Source organism: Pan paniscus, chromosome 13 (genome assembly GCF_029289425.2).
Source record: "Pan paniscus chromosome 13, NHGRI_mPanPan1-v2.0_pri, whole genome shotgun sequence".
NCBI classification, from domain to species: domain Eukaryota; kingdom Metazoa; phylum Chordata; class Mammalia; order Primates; family Hominidae; genus Pan; species Pan paniscus.
In genome coordinates, this window is record NC_073262.2 from 47,855,035 (window position 1) to 47,873,580 (window position 18,546).

General features: G+C 41.6%; 1 protein-coding gene across 5 annotated transcripts in view; it reads left to right on the forward strand.

Moving 5' to 3' along the window:
- The window catches only part of WDR33 (WD repeat domain 33), a 105,648-nt gene that overhangs the window by 22,288 nt on the left and 64,814 nt on the right, over positions 1-18,546 (forward strand). The window lies entirely within an intron of this gene.

An 18,546-nucleotide genomic window follows, 5' to 3' on the forward strand; every position in this document is an offset into this window, starting at 1 on the left:
AGTAGCTGGGATTACAGGCGCACACTGCACACTACCATGCCCATCTAATTTTTTTTATTTTTAGTAGAGACGGGGTTTCACCATGTTGGCCAAGTTGGTCTCGAACTTCTGACCTCAAGTGATCTGCCCGCCTCAGCCTCCCAAAGTGCTGGGATTATAGGCGTGAGCCACCTGCCCTGCCAACAATAGCTTAAATTGCTAATAAACATCTCAGTTTGGAAATTTTTTTTCCTTTGTTAGTTGAACTTAATTCTGTAAGGCAGTGTGGTGAGTTCTCAAAGTGAGGTTAGAACTGTTTTCATACCACTGCTAAGATACTAAGATGGCTGAGTGTGGTGGCTCACGCTTGTAATCCCAGCACTTTGGGAGGCTGAGGCGGGTGGATCACCTGAGGTCCGGAGTTCGAGACCAGCCTGACCAACACGGTGAAACCCAGTCTCTACTAAAAATACAAAAATTAGCCGGGTGTGGTGGTGCATGCCTATAATCCCAGCTACTCAGGAGGCTGAGGCAGGAGAATCGCTTGAACTCGGGAGGCAGAGGTTGCAGTGAGCTGAGATCACACCACTGCACTCCAGCCTGGGTGACAGCATGAGACTCCATCTCAAAAAAAAAAAAAAGATACTAAGACATTATAAGGCCTTTTTACTGTTGATGCTTGCAGTTATGTTATAAAAGCAGTAATGGATAAAACTACTAGCTCCTTAGCATCATTCAAGGCAGTGCTACCAAACTGTAGTAGGTATGTTACTTTTACCTCATGCTGGTAGTTGAAAAGAAAAAAGACAATTTCACTTAAGAATGTCACTGATGAAGTGGTAAATATAATTTTATTAAATGTCACCTCTTGAGCATATGATTTCTAATACAGGATGCTTTGGATTGAGTCATATTCCCTTATATTTATATGCTGAAGTAGTAACCCCCAGTGTGATGACATTTGGAGATAGGGGCCTCTGGGACATCACTAGGTTTAGCTGAGGTCATGAGGTTGGGGCCCTCATGATGGGAATAGTACCTTTAATAGCAGAAACACCAGAAAGTTTGCTGTTTCTCTTTCCGTCAAGCCAGAAAGAGAGCCCTCACTTGGACCTGGTTATGCTGGCACCTTGATCTTGGACTTCCAGCTTCTAGAACTGTGAAAAACTAAATTTCTGTGGTTTAAAGCCACCCAGTCTATGGTATTTTTATGGCAGCCAAGCAGACTAATACATAGCACATGATGAAATGGGAAGTGTGGGTTGGCTGTGGTGGCTCATGTCTGTAATCACAGTACTTTGGGAGGCCGAGGCGGGAGGATTGCTTGAGCCCAGGAGTTTGAGGCTGCAGTGAGGTATGATTGTGCCACTGTCTTGCAGCCTGGGTGACAGAGTGAGACGCAGTTGCTGGTGGGGGGGGGGGGGGTGGGGAAAGAATTTGGATAAAGTACTTTTGCTATTTATAGAAGTAGGGCAATTTTCTTGAGAGAAAGCACTTACATAATTGTACTATTTACTTTTTCCATGGAGCCTAATTTTGACTTGAAAGAATGACAGACTGTTGAGAGAGATGGGGAGAGGTTAAGGAGGGGGCCCAAGTGAACAATATCAGGAATGAAAGAGGGGGAATATTACTACAGATCTTACAGACATTAAAATGATGATAAGGGAATATCGTGAACAATTCCATGCCCCTAAATTTGATGACTTAAGAGAAATTGATCAACTCCTTCAAAGACACAAACTAAAACTCACTCAAGAAAAAATATGTAACCTGAATAGTCCTATATCTATTAAAGAAATCGAATTCAAGCTGGGTGTGGGTCATGTGTTTATTGTCCCAGCTACTTGGGAGGCTGAGACAGGAGGATCGCTTGAGCCCAGGAGTTCGAGGCTGCAGTGAACTGTGGTCCTCTGGCCATGCGCTGTAGCCTGGGCAATGGAGTGAGACCTGGTTTCAAAAATAAAATAAAATTGAATTCATAGTTAAATGAATTGAATTTATAGTTAAAAATCTTCCAAAGGAAAGTTGAGGTTGAGATGGTTTCGCTGGCCACTTCTACCAAATATTTAAGAATAATATCAATTCTACATACTCTCATCCAGGAAATATTAGAAGGCATACCTCTCAAATCATTTTATGGGACTTGATATAAAACCAGATACAGATATTACAAGAAAAAACCACACCAGTATCCCTCATGAATATAGATTCAGAAGTCACAACAAAATATTAGTAACTCAAATCCAGCAATATATAGTATAAAAAGGATAATACATTGTGATCAATGAGGTTTATTCTGGGAATACAAGGCTGGTTCAAAATTTGAAAATCAGTCAGGATAATTTAGTCTATTAGTAGACTAAGGAAAACCATATGATCATCTCTTTAGATGGAGAATAAGTATTTGACAAACTCCAGTATACTTTCATGATAATTTTTACAGGCCAAGCGTGGTGGCTCATGCCTGTAATCCCATCACTTTGGAAGGCTGAGGCAGGAGTATCTCTTGAGCCTAGGAGATGGAGACCAGCCAGGGCAACATGTCGAAACCCTGTCTCTACTAAAAATAAAAAAAATTAGCCAGGCGTGGTGGCATGCACCTGTAGTCCGAGCTATTCTGGAGGCTGAGGTGAAAGGATTGCTTGAGCCTGGGAGGCGGAGGCTGCAGTGAGCCGAGATCACACCACTGCACTCCAGCCTGGGTGACAGAGTGAGACCCTGTCTCAAAAAAAATTTTTTTTAGCAAACCAGTAATAGAAAGGATTTACTTCAGTCTGATAAAGGGCATCTACAAAAAATCTGTAGTTATGTCATACTTAATAGTAAAGGAGAAATGCCTCCTCCCTAAAGTTTGGAACAGTACAATAAGGCAAGAAAAAGAAATGAAAAGGCTTTTAGAACAGAAAGGAAGAAATAAAATTGTACCTCTTTGCAGATGATATATGTCTATGTAGAAAATCCCAAGGAATCTACAAGAAAGCTTCTAGAATAAATTGAGTTTATCAAGGTTATAGGATATATGGACAACATATTTAAAAAAAATACATATATATATTTTGAGACAGAGTCTTGCTGTTTTGCCCAGGCTGGAGTGCAGTGACACAATCTTGGCTCACTGAAATCTCCAACTTCCCAGGTTCAAGCAATTCTCATGCTGTAGCCTCCTGTGTAGCTGGGATCACAGGTGTGCACCACCATGCCCAGCTAATGTTTGTATTTTTAGTAGAGACAAAGTTTTGCCATGTTGACTGAGCTGGTCTTGAACTCCTGGCCTCAAGTGATCCTTCTGCCTCAGCCTCCCAAAGTGTTGAGAATACAGGCGTGAGCCACCGTGTCCTGCCAAAATACTGTATTTCTATATTGTAATAGTGAACATCTGGATATGGAAATAAGAGAAAAACAGTATCGGCTGGGCACTGTGGCTCATGCCTGTCATCACAGCACTTTGGAAAGCCAAAGCAGGAGGATCGCTTGAGCCTAGGAGTTCCAGACTAGCCTGGACAACACAGTGAGACCCTGTCTCTACAAAAAAAAGAACAATTTAACCACTCATGGTGGCACATGCCTGTGGTCTTAGCTACTCAGGAGGCTGAGGTGAGAGGATTGTTTGAGCCTAGGAGGTTTAAGCTGCAGTGAGCTGTGATTGTGCTACTGCACTTCAGGCTAGGTGACAGAGGGAGACTCTCTCAAAAAATAGAATAAAATAAATGAGATAATACTACAGACCTTTTAGAATGGCAAAAATTCAAAACAGCTGCCACACCAAATGCTGTCAACGATACGAAGCAGCAAGAACTCTCACTTTGCCAGTTGGAATGCAGAATGGTACACCTACTTTAGAATATAGTTAGGCAGTTTCTTACAAAACCAAGCATACCCTTATCGTGTGATCTAGCAACCTGGCTCCTTGAGTCACATGAGTTGAAAATAACATCTACCCAAAAACTTGCACACAAATGTTTATAGTAGTTTTGTTCATAATTGCCAAAACTTGGAGGCAACCCAGATGTCTTTCAGTAGGGGAGTGGGTAAACAAAGTTTGGTACATCCATAGAGTAACGAAAAGTAATAGTAGTAAAAACAAAAAAAAGCTATCAAGACCTGAAAAGACATGCAGGAACCTTAAATGCATATTGCTAAGTAAAAGAAGCCAGTCTCAAAATGCTCCACACTGTATGATTCCAACTGTATGACATTCCGGAAAGGGCAAAACTGTGGAGACAGTAAAAAGATGAGTAAATAGCCAGGAGCTTGGGGGAGGGAAGGATGAATAGATAGAGCAGAGGATTTTTAGGGCAGCAGAAACTATTCTGTGTGGATACATGTCATTAGACATTTGTCACAACTCAAGAGAAAGCACATCAAGAGTGAACCTATGTATGCTAATACATACGTATGTGTACTATGGACTTTGGGTGATAATGATGCATCAGTGTTGGTTCATTGATTCTAACAAATGTTCCCTACTGATGTGGGATGTTAGGGGTGGGGAGGGCTGTGTTTGTTGAGAGAGAATGTATGGGAACTTTGTACTTTCTGTTCAATTTTGCTGTGAACCTAAAACTACTCTAAATAACAAAGACCATAGAAAAAAAATTAAAAGAATGACAAACTATGGCATTCATACCTGGGTACACGACAAATTTTTTTTTGAAAATGAATGGAGGCAACCTGTTGATTCAAGGAAAACAGTATTTGTTGCCAGTGATAAAAATCTGAGCTTTCAAGGTAAGTTTGGAAAGCTTGTTGTCAGTGATAAAAATCTGAGCTTTCAAGATAAGAAGTTTGGAAAGCTTGTATCTGCCATTGTGAAGTTGAGGTTCCCAATAATTAATACATTTTAAGATGAGAACAATGGTTATTTTAAGGAAAGTTATATTTTATAAGGAATGTGATAAAAATGGGATGATATACGTAATTCTCTGGAACCAGTATTTTCCAGATGGTCAGTGCATGATGTTATAAAAATCATGCATGAGTAAAAGTTCCATTCAAATTGCAGGACAAATCAATGGATTTTAATGTAACAGAGTATAAAAAGCTTGTCGATACAATTTCAAGGCTATGCACAGTGGCTCTCACGTGTAGTCTCTGTACTTTGGGAGGTCAAGGTGAGTAGATAGATTGAGCCCAGGAGTTCAAGACCAGCTGGGGCAACATGGTGAAACCCCATCTCTACAAAATATAAAAATTGGCCAGGTGAGGTGTCACGTACCTCTGGACAGTAGTAGTAGTCCCCGCTACTCTGGAGGCTGAGGTGGAAGATGACCTGAGCCTACGTGGTCAAGCTGCAGGGCGCCGTGATTGCACCACTGCACTCCAGCCTGGGTGACAGAGTGAGACCCTGTCTCGAAAAACAAAAAAAGAATAAAAAATATGATTTCAGATGACACATTGCAGTTAGTATTTCATAAATTAGTGCTTGTTTTTGGGAAAGAGTATCATAGAATATCTACAGTTGTCTTAGAAGGCTGTGAAAATACTCTTTTCTAGATGTATAAATGTGTGAATCCAGATTTTTTTTCATAATATATTTCATATATGCCCGGCTATTTTTCATATACTTTAACTTAAATAACATATTGCAGCAGACTGAATGCAGAAGCAAACATGAGAAAGCAGCTGTTTTCAATTAAGCTAGATACTAAAAAGATAAGCAGAAATGTGAAAAACAATGCTACTTTTCTCACTAATTGCTTTTGGGAAAGGAAAGGTAATGAGTTTATCGTTATTTAAAAATGAATTAATATTTTAAAAACTTTTTTTTTCATTTCTAATATGGCCAGTATCCAATACCACAGTAAACAAAAATTTTGGGGAATCTTCAGTGTTTAAAAGAATAAGGAAGTGCTGGCCAGGTGCGGTGGCTCACTCTTGTAATCCCAGCATTTTGGGAGACCGAGGCAGGAGGGTCGTTTGAGGTCAGCAATTCAAGACCAGCCTGACCAACATGGTGAAACCTTGTCTCTACTAAAAATACAAAAAATTAGCTGGGGGTGGTGGTGCACGCCTGTAGTCTCATCTACTCGGGAGACTGAGGCAGGAGAATCACTTGAACCTAGGAGGCGGAGGTTGCAGTGAGCCGAGATCACACCACTGTACTCCAGCCTGGGCACCAGAGCGAGACTCTGTCTCAAAAAAAAAAAAAAAAGGAGTCCTGAAATAAAATAGCTGAAGAACTTGCTTTTGTAAGGAAGCTGTTTCAGAAGTAGACTGTCCAAATTACTTAATCCAGTTGTTCCCAAATTTTGTTGCACTTTAAAATCACCTGGGTAGGAAAACCCTTTTGCTTTGTGTGCTGATGAAAGGCAGAAAACCACATCCAGTAACCCCTGACATTAGTCTCCACTGAAAACTTGACAAAAAAGTGCTGGTTTCTCTATCCTAGTATCACACTTTTGAAATACTGAGTTATTACTTCTAATGAGGAAGACAGCCATGTTTGTGGTCATGTGCTTCATATGTTAAAGTTAGCTTTTGAAATGGCACAGAAAACTGAATGTAAATGCCCAGTACAGTATCAGGTAACATGGATTAAACATGTCTAAAGTAGTATTCACTAAAATACTTCAGTAATTTTATAGCTTAGTAGTCCCTTAGTATCCATGGGGGAGTAGTACTAGGAATCCCCAACAATACCAAAATCCACAGATGCTCAAGTCCTTTAAATAAAATGGTGTAGCATTTGCATATAACGTACACATATCCTGCTGTATACTTTATTTTATTATTATTAGTTTTTGAGACAGAGTCTCACTCTGTTGCCCAGGCTGGTGTGCAGTGGCATGATCTCGGCTCACTGCAAGCTCTGTCTCCCGGCTTCCTGCCATTCTCCCGCCTCAGTCTCCCAAGCAGCTGGGACTACAGGCGCCTGCCACCACACCTGGCTAATTTTTTGTATTTTTAGTAGAGATGGGGTTTCACCATGTTAGCCAGGATGGTCTCGATCTCCTGACCTTGTGATCCACCTGCCTCGGCCTCCCAAAGTGTTGGGATTGCAGGCGTGAGCCACCGCTCCTGGCTCCTGCTGTATACTTTAAATTTTCTTTAGATTGCTTATAATACCTAATACTATGTGAATGTTGTGTAAATAGTTGTTGTACTATATTGTTTAGTACAGATGCAACCATCCATTTATTCCCGTCTAATATTTTTCTTCCTCGGTTGAATCCATGGATGCAGAACGGATAGATACAGAGAGTCTACTGTACAGAGTGGAAGCTGCTTCCCCCAAGTTATGAAAAATTATGCAACTAAGGCCGTACCTGAACGCTAGAAAGCTAGAAAACTGCCACATTTGGTTAATGAAAATTGATCTTCTTTTTGAGATCAATTTTCTCAAAATTGATCTGCAAATTTGAGATCATGCCCAGGCTGGAGTGCAGTGGTGCAATCTCGGCTCACCGCAACCCCTGCCTCCCAGGTTCAAGCGATTCTCCTGCCTCAGCCTCTTGAGTAGCTGATATTACAGATGAGCGCAACTTTCCCTGGCTAATTTTTTGTATTTTTAGTAGAGACAGGGTGTCACCATGTTGGTCAGGCTGGTCTTGAATTGCTGACCTCAAATGACCCTCCTGCCTTGGTCTCCTGAAGTGCTAGGATGACAGGCATGAGCCACTGCGCCCGGCTGAAAATTGATTTTTAATGTCAAGTTTAGTGATCCACAAATTTGTAGCAGCAGTTGTAAAACACTTGACTTTGAATATTCCATATGTGTGTTCTCAGCATGGTTTTTTTTTTTTTTTTTTTTTTTTTTTGAGAAAAAGAGTTTCGCTCTTCTTTCCCAGGCTGGAGTGCAATGGCGCAATCTTGGCTCACCGCAACCTCCGCCTCCCGGGTTCAGGCAATTCTCCTGCCTCAGCCTCCCGAGTAGCTGAGATTACAGGCGTGTGCCACCACACCTGGTTAATTTTGTATTTTTAGTAGAGACGGGGTTTCTCCATGTTGCTCAGGCTAGTCTCAAACTCCTGACCTCAGGTGATGTGCCTACCTCGGCCTCCGGAAGTGCTAGGATTATAGGCATGAGCCACTGCACCCGGCCTCAGCATGGATTTTTTTTTTAACCAGCTAGTGAATTGCTCATGTTAACTTTTAAGGTAGAAATTTTTATTGAGATAATTGTAGATTCACATGCATTTTTAAGAAATAATACAGAGAGATCCTTAATACAGAGATTCTATGTATGTTACCCACTTTCTCCCAATGATAACAAATTGTAAAACTGTAGTACATTGTCACAAGCAGAACATTGATAGTGATATGGTCTGCAGATCTTATTTAGATTTCCTCCAGTTTTACTGTACTTATTTGTGTGTATCTATAGTTTTCTGCAATCTTACTATATGTTTATGTTCCTGTGTTCGCCACCATAATCAAGATATTAACAGTTTATCACTACAAAAGTTACCTTTTTTATAACCACACCCATCCACCCTCTCCTACCCCCCTAACTCTTGGCAGTCATTTCTATTGTTTTGGCATTTTAAGAATGTCATATAAATGAAGCGTACAATATGTAATCTCTTGGATACGTTCATGTGTCTATTACCACAGTCAAGATAATAGAATCTCGAACTTTAAAAAGCTATTAATTGGGCCGGGCATGGTGGCTCACACCTATAATCCCAGCACTTTGGGAGGCTGCGGCAGGTGGATCACTTGAGGTCAGGAGTTTGAGACCAGCCTGGCCAACATGGTGAAATCCCGTCTCTATTAGAGATACGAAAAAAATTAGCCGGGTGTGGTGGGGCACGCTTGTAGTCCCAGCTACTTGGGAGGCTGAGGTGGGAGAATTGCTTGAACCTGTGAGATGGAGGTTGTAGTGAGCTGAGATGGTGCCACTGCACTCCAGCCTGGGTAACAGAGTGAGACTGTCTCACAAAAAGTAAAAAATAAAAAGCTATTAATAAATTAATTATTTTGAGATAGGGTCTCATTCTGCTGCCCAGGCTGGAGTGCAGTGGTGTGATCATGGCTCACTGCAGTCTCAAACTCCTGGGCTCAAGGGATCCTCCTGCTTCAGCCTTTTGAGTAGACGGGACTGCAGGCGAAAGTTTACTTTTTGAAGGAGGAGGGTCTCACTGTGTTGGCTGGTCTCCAAATCCTGGCCTCAAGTGATCCTCCCACCTTGGCCACCCAAAGTGCTGGGGTTACAGGCATGAGCCTCTGTGCCTGGCCAAAACCTACTTATTTAAACAGCTTCATTGATTATTCTTTAACAGATTGAATGGTCTCCATGTAATTTCTCCTGATTTTTCAGGATTCATATTAATTAAAGTTGGACAATGAAGAGAAAGAGCATGTTGATCATTTTGTTACTGGTCTAGCCTGCCGCTCATGAAGATCCCCTCAAAGTTCAATGACAGATTGGGTATCAAATTTCTTTTAGAGTAGATTGATTATCTTAGAACCTAGTGGACTATACATAAATAATCTAAAACAGAGGTTTCCAGGCTGAGGTTTTGACCCTGGGGTCAGGAGTGTTAATGGAGGTGGGAATCTTAAAACTTTTTATTATTTTTACACTTTGGGAGGCCGAGGTGGGCGGATCACGAGGTCAGGAGATCGAGACCATCCTGGCTAACACGGTGAAACCCCGTCTCTACTAAAAGTACAAAAAATTAGCTGGGCGTGGTGGCCGGGGCCTGTATTCCCAGCTACTCGAGAGGCTGAGGCAGGAGAATGGCGTGAACCCGGGAGGCGGAGCTTGCAGTGAGCCGAGATCGCACCACTGCACTCTAGCCTGGGCGACAGAGCGAGACTCCGTCTCAAAAAAAAAAAAAAAATCAAAAAAACCTTTTTATTATTTTTAAAAGTCCTATATTAATTGCTAGCTAGTTAATGCATCAATAATTTGCTTTTGGTTAGAATTCTGTTATCTCAGTTTGGGAAAACAAGCTTTCTTGTTCTGATTGGAAGCTCTGATTAGTGGCTGACATGGTAGGAATTGTTGGATTTGATAATTGGATCAAATTCTGGTACCATAGCTACTGTGATCAGCCACAATATTCATACTGGACAGATGCTATATGTGATCTTCTTTGGCTATGGATATGCAGTGGCAGCAGACATTAGGTGATAATAAACAGAAAATACACAGGAAGGGAATACCTCAGTGTTATTAACAGCAAGCCCTTGGCTTTCAATTGACAGATTCCTAGGAAGAAAATACTTTGTAAATATTGTGACCCTGTATGCATACACACAAACACAATAGAAACAGTAGTTGCACAAAAACAGTTCTTTCAAATGCGCAGTTCTATCATATGTTCTATTTTTTTTAACTTTTTTTTGAAACGGAGTCTCGCTCTGTTGCCCAGGCTAGAGTGCAGTGTCGTGATCTTGGCTCCCTGCAACCTCTGCCTCTGAGTTTCAAGCTATTCTCCTGCCCCAGCCTCCCAAGTAGCTGGGACTACAGGTGTGCGCCACCACACCTAGCTAATTTTTGTATTTAGTAGAGATGGGGTTTCACCATATTAGCCAGGCTCGTCTCGAACTCCTGACCTCGAGTGATCCATCTGCCTTGGCCTCCCAAAGTGCTAGGATTACAGGCATGAGCCACCACCCTGGCCCTATTTTTTTTTTTTAATTATTAAAATAATGCTGCTTGTCAGCCACATTGATTTCAGGAACCATCAATGGGATGTGATTTCTGGTTTAAAGAAAAAGCACCGCTTTAGGCTCATTCATGATATTTCATGTCAGCATTTTTTTGATGCCAGAGCCTCACTCTACCCCCAGGAATCTTAGTTTAAAACTCTTTTTACTCATTTGTATGAAGCATTCAGTAAATTCATTTTGTATTGAAGCTGAGGAATTAGTTGAGTGCTAGCTAGGTCATTTTCCTATGTGTTTTAGTTGGAGATCTATTATGGTAAAATAATTCAAATGGTAGTCAGAAATTTGGTTGGTGAAAAGATTATTTTGAATTATGTTTGGTTGGGGAAAAATTATGCTGGCCTTGGTATGCTGAGTGAATTAGAGAGCTTTATTTACTTTTTTTTCTCAAGTGTCTCTCCCCTGACACCCCCTGCCCTTGCCTCCCTCACTTCACTCAGAGTTTAAGCTTCTTAAGGCTGATTGGTGCTATAAGTTTCCTGTGCTATATCCCTTGTAATAGTGCCTCTCACACAGCATAGTAGTGTCTCAGTGTAGTAGTAACTTCTCACATTGTTCTTTTTGAGCTCTTCTGTACTGAGAAACGGTCAGACTCTTGAGAACAGAATGTGTGTGTGTGTGTGTGTGTGTTCATTGTCTGGCAGGTAGTCAGGGCTCATCAGTTTTTTTGTTTTTGTTTGTTTCTTTTTTTTTTTTTTTGAGATGGAGTCTTGTTCTGTTGCCCAGGCTAGAGTTCAGTGGCATGATCTTGGCTCATTGCAGTCTTTGCTTCTTGGGGTCAAGCGATTCTCCTGCCTCAGTCCCCTGAGTAGCTGGGATTACAGGCGTCAGCCACCATGCCCAGCTAATTTTTGTATTTTTAGTAGAGATGGGGTTTTGCCATGTTGGCCAGGCTGGTCTTGAACTCCTGACCTCAGGTGATCCCACCCACCTCAGCCTCCCAAAGTGCTGGGATTACAGGCGTGAGCCACTGCACCCAGCCAATAATTTTTTAAAACTTTTTTGCAGAGATGGGGGTCTTGCTATTCTGCCTAGGCTTGTCTCCAACTCCTGGCCTCAAGAGATCCTCCTGCCTTGGCCTCTCAAAGTTTTGGGATTACAAGCATGAGCCACCACACCCGGCTCATTTTTAACTTTTATCTTCAGCTGTAATTTCAGTATCATCACATGACTAAGATTATACAAGAAGTTATCTTGTGAGCATTTGGGACAAGAAGCAGAATTGACCAGGTGCAGTGGCTTATGCCTATAATCCCACCACTTTGAGAGGCTGAGGTGGGAGGATCGCTTGAGCTCAGGAGTTCTGGACCAGGCTGGGCAACAAAGCAAGATCTGTCTCTACAAAAAATGAAAAAAATTAGCTGAGCCCAGGTGGCACACGTGTGTAGTCCCACATACTTGGGAGGCTGAGACAGGAGAATCACTTGAGCTGCAGTGAGCTGTGGTAGTGCCACTGTATTCCATCCTGAGCAACACAGCAAGACCCTGTCTCAAAAAAGCAGAATTATATAACGTTGGTATAGACTTGTGCATACAAACATTGACACACTAAGTCTGAGTGTTCCATTCTGTTCAATAGTATAGTCACCACATTGTTGAAAGATACAAATTTAATGCAAAATAATATTTTTGAGGCATGGAACTCATTTTACAGGTTGAGAAAATATGGAGAAATTGACTGGCCTTCCCGGTTTTCTTGAGCAGTTGAAAGCCTAAGGCTAAGGATGCGATGCAAACTTTTGTGTACTCAGGATCTTTATATTTGCTAAAAATAGAGAGGGGGCCAGGCACCACAAAGTCTGAAAACTACTGTTCTGCGAAATTAGGAGTGATATTTAGTGAATCAGAATTGTGCGCTGTACCTGAGGCAGTGTATGCATGTAAAGTAGGCTCTTGATAAAACTGTGCTGATTGCTTGAAACATTGAAGGTTTATGTATAGGAGAAAGGCATGATGAATTCAGTGTTTCACACAGATTCTTGTCCTTAGCAATTTGGTTGTATTGTTAGTATATATTGAATTCAACAATAGGCAAATTATTTGTCTTTTCTCTACCTCAGTTCCTCTCTCTTGCACTCTCCTTTCCCAAACTCTTTGTCTCTCCTCCCTCTCCACCCTGGATGTAAGATGAGTATGTTTTGGGGACTAAGTACTTTAAATGTGTTGTTCTGTTAGCATACCTCAAGTCAATACTGCAGTGAGTACAAATCACATTAATTACCTTTATAAAGGACAAAGCTCTTCTTTCTCTGCGTTTGGTCATAAATCTAGATCTTTGGAGTATAATCCCAAGTAAAGCGTAGAGGGTAGTTGTAATGACTTGTTTGAGGATTGGTTCTTTCTGTCGTGGTCAATAACTTTTCAGCCTCACATGTCAAGTTTTCTGCTCTCAGAGAAAGCTATTGTATCATTTTTGCTCAAATATTTTTTCTTTTTTTGAGATGGGGTCTCACTGTGACACCCAGGCTGGAGTGCAGTGGTGCAACATTGGTTCACTGCAGCCTTGACCTCCCAGGCTGCCATCTCAGCCTCCTGAGTAGCTGGGACTATAGGTGTGCACCACCAGGCCCGGCTAATTTTTGTGTTTTTTGTAGAAACAGGGTCTTACTGGGTGGTCTTGAACTCCTGGGCTCAAGCAGTCCACCTGTATCGGCCTCCCAAAGTGCTAGGATTACAGTTGTGATTGCTCAATGTTTTTGTCAACCTCTGTTGAAGGAGAGTCAGGAGGTATTTTGCCTTGACTGCCACTCTCTTAGCTAGGGCTGCCATAACAAAATACCATAGACTGGGTGCGGGGGTGGATTAAACAGTAGAAATGTATCTTCTCACAGTTCTGGAGGCTGAAAGTCTGAGATCAGGATGTGAGCAGGGCTGGTTCCTGGAGAGCCTCTCCTCTTGGCTTCTAGATGGCTGTCTTCTCTCTCTGTCCTCACATGGTCATTCTTTTGTCTGTGTTGTCTGTGTCCTAATCTTCATTTAAAAGGATACCAGTTAGATTGGATTAGGGCCCTAAATCTAAATAGAATCACATTGTGAGGTACTGGAGGTTAGGACTTACATTTGTGAATTTTTGAGGGGACACATTTCAGCCCCTAACAGCGGCCAAGAGACTGTTGTGATTTTGGCCAAGTAACTTTATAGTTTGCAGGATGTGAAGCTGAAGTGTATAAGGTATAGATGGAGCCTGGTCACTGTATTGTGAAGAGATTTTTTGTTTTAATTTTATTTTAGGCTGGATGTTTGTTTCAGATATAATTGTACTTTTTTTTTTCTCGTTTTCTTCATTCTTGACCTTTATTTCTGAAACACCATTGGTACTTGATCATTCAAGGAAAAGTTAAAAGCCCCTTTTCAGAACCCGTTTTACTCAACAAATTTGTAAATGGAAAGATTATTTCCCCATCCTCTACGAGGTCTTAAATGAAGGATTGATATTTTTCTGTAGCTTTAACGTGTGAATTATTCCAAAGAGTGTAAGTAACAATAATTTTTTTGCATTTGACTTCAGTCATTTTCCTCATATTTGTAGAGTAAATATCCTTGATGTGGCTTTTGATTAGTGCTTTGTATCCAGGTACTCTCCACCCAGCTTCAACAGTCATCAACTTTTTGTTGTTTCATCTGCTGTCCCTTAAAAATTTTTTTGCAGTGGGCCAGGCACGATGGCTCACGCCTGTAATCCCAGCACCTTGGGAGGCCAAGGCCGGTGGATCACCTGAGGTCAGGAGTTTGAGACTAGCCTGACCAACATGGCAAAACCCCGGCTCTATTAAAAAGACAGAAATTAGCTGGAAGTGGTGGAGTGCGCTTATAGTCCCAGCTACTTGGGAGGCAGAGGTAGGAGAATTGCTTGAACCTGGGAGGCGGAGGTTACAGTGAGCTGAGATCACGCCACTGCACTCCTGCCTGGGCAATACAGTGAGACTCCGTCTCAAAAAAAAAAAATTTTTTTTTAAATAGATTAAGCCCATTATTCTTTAATTGAGATAAAAGTCACGTAACAGAGAATTCACTGTTGTAGCCATTTTAAAGTGTATAATTCAGTGGGATTTGGTAAATTCACAGTTTTTTGCAGCCACCGTCTCTGTCAGGTTGCAAGACATTTTCATCATCCCAAAAGGAAATTCTATTTTAATTAAGCAGTCATTCTCCATTCCTCGAATTCCCCAGCCCGTGGCAAACACTAATCTTTTAGCTTTTTGTCGCTGTATATTAGCATGTTCTGGATTTTTCATATAAACGTAATCACACAATATGTGACTTTTTGTGGCTGACTTCTTTAACTTAGCATAATTTTTTTTTTTCTTTTTTTTTGAGACGGAGTCTCACTCTGTCACCCAGGCTGGAGTGCAGTGGCGACATCTCTGCTCACTGCAAGCTCCGCCTCCCGGGTTCACGCCATTCTCCTGCCTCAGCCTCCCGAGTAGCTGGGACTACAGGCGCCCGCCACCACGCCTGGCTAATTTTTTTGTATTTTTAGTAGAGACGGGGTTTCACCATGTTAGCCGGGATGGTCTCGATCTCCTGACCTTGTGATCCGCCAGCCTGGGCCTCCCAAAGTGCTGGGATTACAGGCGTGAGCCGCCGCGCCTGGCAGCATAATGGTTTTAATATTCATGTTGTATTTATATCAACTTAATTTCTTTTTTGCAGCTGAATATTTAAATCCCTTTTGACTTGTGAAAAAATCTATTCTCATTTTATAGTAATAGAAACTATACTGTTAGAATAATTTTATTCTAATATAATTAGGTATTTGATTTGGAAGTCATAATTTTAAAATATGCTTTTGGGCCAGGATCTGTGACTCATGCCTGTAATCCCAGCACATTGGGAAACTGAGGCAGGCGGATCATCCGAGGCCAGAAGTTTGAGACCAGCCTGGCCAACATGGTGAAACCCTGTCTCTACTGAAAATACAAAAATTAGCCAGGCATGGTGGCAGATGCCTGTAATCCCACCTACTCGGGAGGCTGAGGCAGCAGAATTGCTTGAACCCGGGAGGCAGAGGTTGCAGTGAGCCAAGGTCATGCCACTGCACTCTAGCCAGGGCAACAGAGTGAGACTGTCTTTAAAAAAAAAAAAAAAAAAAAAAAAAAAAGGCTTTTGGGCTGGGCGTGGTGGCTCATGCCTGTAATCCCAGCACTTTTGGAGACTCAAGCAGGTGCACTGCTTGGGCTCAGGAGTTCAAGACCAGCCTACTAAAATACAAAAAAAATTACCTGGGCATGGTGGCATGCACCTAATGGTCCCAGCTACTCAGGAGGCTGAGGTGGGAGGGTTGCTTAAGCGTGGGAGGCAGAGATTGCAGTGAGCCGAGATCGCACCACTGCACTCCAGCCTGGGCAACAGAGCGAGACCCCATCTCAAATAAAAAAATGCTTACCAGAACTGCTTTATTTTAGAATTACTGGCCCAGACATCTGAATTGAAGCTGGTAATTGAAATTGGGGTGCTGAAACTTAATTGGATTCATGGAATAACTGAGTAAACAGTCTTCCACCAGCCTTATTGAATCAACTGCTTAGTTCTTTTCTCCCGTTTAATTCACACACAGCTCTAAGACATAGAATATTTTTCATCTTATTTCAAGTTAATGTTTGCCAAGGACCTTCTGGGATTGCTTCAGAGTGGTGGAAATAACACAGGTTAAATGCATATTTTATTGCACTATTTATTTTTGGTGTGCGAAAGTCAGTATTTCTTTTCCCACCCCTCCTCCTCCTTGTTGTTGTTATTATTATTCAAATTTAATGGTCTTAGGAGGGACCAACGTGACAAGGCTGAGTGAAGTACTACCAAGAATATTTCATCAAAAGGAAATCATAAATTTTTTCAGGCTCATTATTTAGTGTCTGGAGAGTGAGATAAGGCAGTTTTAAGAATACAGACAAATAATGGTGGCCACAATCTTTTCTGGTTTTGAAACAAAAGCAATTGTGGAAATGTTTGTAACTTCTCTCCTTTATTGTATTTGTAATAGTTTTTAATTTTATTCTTTTATTTTATTTTTGGAGACAGGGTCTTGTTCTGTCACCCAGGTTGGAGTGCAGTGGTGCTATCATGGTTCACTGCATCTTTGACTTCCCAGGCTCAAGTGATCCTCCCACCTCAGTCTCCTGAGTAGTTGGAACTACAGGTGCGCACCAGCACACTGGGCTAATTAAAACAATTTTTTTTTTTTTTTTTTTTTTTTGTAGAGATGGAGTCTCACTATGTGCACAGGCTGGTGTTGAACTTTTGGCCTCAAGTGCAGTCCTCCTGCTTGGCCCCCCAAAGTGCTGGGATAACAGATGTGAGCCACCATGCCTGGCCTGATTTTTAAAATGTGCTTAAAATTTATTTTAAAATCATGCATATTTGTATTATTGGCATGTAAGTTTAAATGTAGAGCATTGAAGCTGAAAAACTATAAGGTCTTAACATTTTCCTCTTCAGATATAAACTTAATGTTACCTTTGTAAATATGTAAATAACACATACTGAGAAATAAGTTTCTGTGGTACTTTGCTCCTGAAATTTGGGCATACGTACTTTTTTTGTTCATTATAGATATGAAATAAGGTAGTTTATTCCTCTTTCTACACTATTCCTGGGAAATTTAAAAGAACAAAAGTCAAATTTTAAAGAGCGTTTAATGAGTTGTATAAAATGGAGTCTTAATAAACATAAAAATAATTAGTTTTATAATCAAACATCTAAGTGGAATTTTTTTTTTTTTAAGACAGTCTTGCCTTGTCACCCAGGCTGGAGTGCAGTGAGGTGATTTTGGCCCACTGCAACCTCTCCCTCTCGGGTTCAAACGATTCTCCTGCCTCAGCCTCCTGAGTAGCTGGGATTACAGGAGACTGCCACCACGCCCAGCTAATTTTTTTGTATTTTTAGTAGAGACGGGGTTTCACCATGTTGGCCAGGCTGGTCTTGAACTCCTGACCTCTGGTGATCCGCCCATCTCGGCCTCCCAAAGTGCTGGGATTACAGGCATGAGCCACCGCGCCCGGCTGTGAAATTTTAATTTTAAAAATGTAAGGCCAGGCTTGGTGGCTCATGCCTGTAATCCCAGCACTTTAGGAGGCCAAAGTGTGAGGATCTCTTGAGCCCAGGAGTCTGAGACCAGACTGGGCAACACAGTTAGATATTATCTCTAGGAGAAAAAAAAGAAAAAGTGAACAATTCCCAGTGATCCTACCTTCTTTTATTCCCTAAGCATAAACACGTACCCGTCCACTGACTCACACATACACACCCTGCCTCAAGCTGTTATGAATTGTGCTTTTTTTCTTCACAAGGCTGAATTTTACATCAAATGCCTCTTAGCACTTATTCTGTGAATTAGTCTTCCCCTGCCCCCTCCCTCCCTCCCTCCTTCCTTCTTTCCAACAGGGTCTCTCCCTGTCACTCAGGCTGGAGTGCGGTGGCATGATCATGGCTCACTGCAACCTCAAAATTCTGGACTCAAGTGATCCTCCTGTCTCAGCCTCCCGAATAGCTAGGACTACAGGTGCATGCCATCATGTCCAGCTAATGTTTTTATTTTTTGTAGAGATGGGAATCTCACTATGTTCCCCAGCCTGATCTTAAACTCCTGGCCTCAAGCGATCCTTCCGCCTTGACCGTAGTCTTTTTCAGATGTGTAACTGGTCTCTGTCATTGATCTAATATAGTCATGCACCACAAAATGACATTGTGGTCAATGCTGGACCACATATATGATGGTGGTCTCATAAGATTATAATATAGTATTTTTATCATACTTTTCTATGTTGTCTTTTTCTATGTTTAGACACATGAATACTTATTGTGTTACGGTTGCCACCAGCATTCAGTAAAGTAACATGCTGTGCAGGTTTGTAACCTAAGAGCATTAGGCTGTACCGTGTAGCCTACGTGTGTAGTAGGCTATATATACCATCTAGGTTTGTGTAAGTACAACTCTGTGAAGTTTGT